The sequence below is a fragment of the Phacochoerus africanus genome, chromosome 15 (genome assembly GCF_016906955.1).
Source record: "Phacochoerus africanus isolate WHEZ1 chromosome 15, ROS_Pafr_v1, whole genome shotgun sequence".
Taxonomy (NCBI): domain Eukaryota; kingdom Metazoa; phylum Chordata; class Mammalia; order Artiodactyla; family Suidae; genus Phacochoerus; species Phacochoerus africanus.
This window is the reverse complement of record NC_062558.1, coordinates 104,130,934-104,135,821: the sequence shown is the minus strand read 5'-3', so window position 1 is coordinate 104,135,821 and position 4,888 is coordinate 104,130,934. Positions and strand designations below refer to the sequence as shown.

The window sequence follows — 4,888 nt, the reverse complement described above, 5'->3', positions numbered from 1 at the left end:
CATAATAAAGTACCACTAATTAGGTGGCTTAAACAAGAAAAATGTATTGTCTCAAAATCCTGCCATCTAGGAGTCCCAGAATTAAGGTACTGGCAGTGTTGGTTCCTTTTAAAAGCTGTGAAACAGGATCTGCTCCATCTCTCTTTGCCAGGTTCTGGTGGTTCACTGGTGATACTTGGCATTCCTTGGCTTTTAGATCTCTGCCTCTTCTTCACATGGCTTTCTTCCTGTGGGTGTCTGTCTCCAAATTTCCCCCTTTTAGTAAGGGCACCAGATCAAAAGCCTACACTCCTCCAGTATGACTTCATCTTAACTAAATACAGCTGTTATGACTCTGTTTGCAAATAAGTTCAAATTCTGAGGAATTTAAAGGAATTCCGGGAGGACGCAATCCAACCCATAATAATGATGAAAAAAAAAATTCATATTTTAAGGCAGGACAAGAAAAAAATTAAACATAAAATTCTCTCTCCGTGTTTGTTTGGGTCTCCTCCCTCCGTTGGGTGCCATGTGTATCTGCATTACACCTTAACCCAAGCTTTTCAAAGATGGGAGTGCCTGCTCAGCCCAAAAGGTCTTTTTTTTTTTTTTCCTCTGATGCTAGCAATGTAACTTTTTTAAAGAGTGGTGTTTTTGTGCTCGCTTCAGCAGCACATATACTAAAATTGGAACGATACAGAGAAGATTAGCATGGCCCTTGTGCGAGGATGACACACAAATTCATGAAACATTCCATATTTAAAAATAAATAAATATAAATAAATAAAAAATAAAAGAATAGTATTATTTCCCATCTGTTTGGGGGGTCTCGGTGACTAGCTGCTGGCTTTATATCCACTTATCTGGACTCCTTGGTGAATTTTGTGTCTTTTTTTCTTTTTTTTCTTTTCTTTTCTTTTCCCTTTTCTTTTCTTTTCTTGGCCACATCGGGGCATATGGAAGTTCCCTGGCTAGGGGTTGAATCAGAGCTGTAGCTGCTGGCCTACACCACAGCCACAGCAACACAGGATCTGAGCCATATCTGCCACCTATACCACAGCTCACAGCGATGCTGGATTCTTTTTTTGTGTGTGTTTGTCTTTTTGCTGTTTCTTGGGCCGCTCCTGCAGCATATGGAGGTTCCCAGGCTAGGGTTCTAATCGGAGCCATAGTTGCTGGCCTACGCCGGAGCCACAGCAACTCGGGATCCAAGCTGCGTCTGTGACCTACACCACAGCTCATGGCAATGCCGGATCCTTAACCCACTGAGTAAGGCCAGGGATGGAACCGACCTCATGGTTCCTAGCTGGATTCGCTAACCACTGAGCCATGACGGAACTCCAGCAATGCTGGATTCTTGACCCACTGAGCGAGGCCAGGGATCAAACCTGCATCCTCATGTATACTAGTTGTGTTTGCTTCTGCTGAGCCACAAGGGGAACTCCAACTTTGTGTCATTTTGATGTACAATCCTTTGTCTCAAAAATGTATATGACTTTGCCTTCAACTTCTAATAGGCAGAAGAGTTCTCAGAGCTTTCTGAGAATCTGTTTCTCAGGTTATAATCTTCAGTTTGGTTCAAACAAAATTCCTTTTTTTTCTTCTTAACTTTATAGTTAATTGAATTTTCATCGGCAATAACAATAAACTCTCTGTCTCTTCCCCCCTCAATTGTCACACACAAAAAAGTCCTTTTTGATTATACACAAACATATTCCCTTTTTCTATGGATATGGTTTCCATTTATTTTTTTCTTTCATTCTGTCTGCAAAGAGATGTCTGCTTTAAAAGCCTGTTTCAATTTGACTGTAAATGTGCTTGGAAGTCCTGGGAAGTGGCTGGTCACAATATGCTTGGCATGTTGTCAGTCTGCCCTGCATTTTCAATCCAAAAAGCTAATCTATACAGGGATATTATTAGGCTCATAAAATGCCAGTCTTCTACCATTCTACCATATCTCTTTGCCTGAGTGTACTGTTACCTGAAAGATGTGTCCTAACTTTTTGCATTCTGCTTACTGAAAGAAAATTCCAGGGGTAAATTTCAACAGGACAAGGTTCAAGGCCAAAACAAGATTCCCTGAAAATGTCAAGCTAGAAGCAGCAGACATTCAGGCCAGCCTATGAGGAGATAAACAATGGTGACTCCAGGGGAGAATCTGTTTCCCTGTCTTTCAGAGTTTTCAGAGGCCATCCATATTCTTTGGCTCATGACCCCCTACCATCTTCAAAGTCAGAAATCATCTCACTCTGACCTCTGCTTCAATCACCATATCTTCCTCTGACTCTCATTCTCCTGCTTTCTTCTTTTACCTAAAAGGACTCTTATAAATATGTTGATCTCATCCCAATAATCCAGGATAACCTCATCTCAAGGTCAGTTGATGAACAATCTTAATTCCATCTATAGCCTTAATTCCCCATAGCCATCTAAAATAATTTATTCACAAATCTTGGGATAAGACACAGACAATTTTGGTAGAGTGGCATTTTTTTGCCTGTCACAAGTGGCTATGTGGTATTCAACAAATTAAACTCCAAAACAACAAGCATAAAGAGGAACATTGCATAGTGATAAAATTGTTTCACAAAAAGACATAACAATTTAAGTATAAATGCATCTAAGAAGAGAATTACAAATACATGATGCAAAAACTGATATAACTAAAAGGAGAAATAGAGAGGTTCTTGTTGTGGCTCAGCAGTAATGAACCTGACTGGTATCCATGAGGACGCAGGTTCAATCCCAGGCCCTGCTCAGTAGGTTAGGGATCTGGCATTGCCGTGAGCTATAGGTTACAGATCTGGCACAGATCTGGCATTGCTGTGGCTGTGGCATAGGCCAGGAGCTACAGCTCCGATTTGACTCCTAGCGTGGAAACTACCATACTCTACAGGTGTGGCCCTAAAAAAGACCAAAAAAAATAATAATAATAATAAAAAAGAAAAAAAAAATAAATGGAGAATAGATAAATCCAGAATTGCATCTTCAGACTTCAATATTTAATCACTCAGCAATTAACAGAGGAAGACAGAAAATCCCTAAGGATATAGAAGACCTGAAAAAAAAAAAATCAACAAACTCTACCTAATGACAAGTATGGAACACTGCATCCCTTAATAGTAGAATACACGATGTTTTCAAATATACATGAAATATTCACAAAGATCACAATCTGGGCCATAACACAAATTGTAACACATTTAAAATTATTTAAATGATAACAACTATGTTTTCTAACCATAAAGGAATTAAGCTAGAAATCAATAACAAGAAGAGATTTGGAAAATGTCCAAATATTTGGAAATAAAGCCACACACTCCTAGACAACCCATGGGTCAAAGTGGAAATCCCAATGGAAATTAGAAAATATTTTGAACTGAATAAAAATGAACACAGAGCATATCAAAATTCATGAGTTGTAGCTAAAGCAGGACCTACAGAGAAATTTACAGCATTAAAGACATTTATTAGAGAAGGTGAGTGGCTTGGTGGTGGTAGGGTTAGAACAAAATTCCTGAGGATTTTTATGATATGATAATGCTTATAATTTCAGGATTAAAATATATCTTATCGATTTTTTTAATTTGCTTTTTTTTAGGGCCGCACCCACAGCATATGAAAGTTCCCAGGCTAGGGTCAAATCGGAGCTCTAGCCGGGCTATACCACAGCCACAGCAATGCCAGATCTGAGCCACGTCTGTGACCTACACCAGAGCTCACGGCAATGCCAGATCCTTAACCCACTGAGCAAGACCAGGGATCAAACCTGCGTCCCCATGGATACTTGTCAGGTTCATTACCCTGAGCCACAACAGGAACTCCCTCTTTTATTTTTGAAATTACTCTTTTTGGTAAACTATCAGTTATTTACCCAAAATGTAATCTAATCTCTTTTTTCTTCCTGTATACATGCTAACCTGATACCTTTCTCAACTTCTCTGCAGTTAAGTGTGATCAAATAAAGTTTTGCCAGTGATGTGTGCAACTTTGATATGTTTTAAAAGAGTCACTTGCTTTGGACTTCCTCTCCTTTCCACTTTTGGAGGTGGAAGGTAGATATTTTGGAAATTCAATTTTAACCATGCAGAGGAATATAATACCCTAGAAAGTGGCAGAACAACAAGATAGAAAGAATTTGGGTTCCTGATTAACCTCATGGAAAACAGCTTCAGTATTCTACATGGGCCAGACTTTTACTTGAGAGAAAAAGATGACATACTGTCAATCTCTATTATTTGTGGGTTCCGTATTTGTAAATTCTCCTACTTGTTGAAACTTATTTAGAACCCCCAAATCAATACTCCATGGCACTTTTGCAGTCATTTGTAGACAATGCTTGCATGGAGTTGTCCAACATGCACTTTCTTAGCTGAGGTTGAAGGAAGCAAAGCTCTGCTTTCTTGTTTCAGCTCTTATACTGTAAACAAGCTTCTTTTTCCTGGTATGTGTATATCTATGTTCTGTCACATTTCTGTGTCCTTTGTTGGTGATTTCACAGGTTAAAATGCCCCCTAAGCACAGTGCTGAATCGCTGCTGTCTAGTGTTCCTGTGTAAGAAAGTTGTAATACGCCTTAAAGAGAAAATACATGTTGCATAAGCTTAATTCAGGCCTGAGTGAGAATGCTGTTGGTCATGAGTTCAATATTAATAACTCAGCAATATATGTTAAATAGTGTCTTTAAACAGAAGTGCACATAAAGCAAGGCATGAATGGGCCATTTGAGGAGAATGCTGTGGCCACAGGTGTGTGGAAATCCAAATCTATATTCCACCAAGAAGGAATGGGTCAGTATTTGCTAATTCTGTGTTCACACCAATTTCATAGACCATAACTACTGCAAATAGTGAGAACTGACTGTATTTTTTATTTAAGCCTCTGTATTTTGAGATTAACCTTTGCCTTAA

General features: G+C 39.0%; 1 non-coding gene across 1 annotated transcript; it reads left to right on the top strand.

Annotated features, from left to right (window-relative positions):
• Positions 1 to 635: 635 nt before the first annotated feature.
• LOC125117169 (U6 spliceosomal RNA) lies at positions 636 to 742 on the top strand. The gene has a single exon (XR_007132527.1). It is a non-coding gene; the product is annotated as a U6 spliceosomal RNA (small nuclear RNA).
• The last annotated feature ends 4,146 nt before the right edge of the window (positions 743 to 4,888 follow it).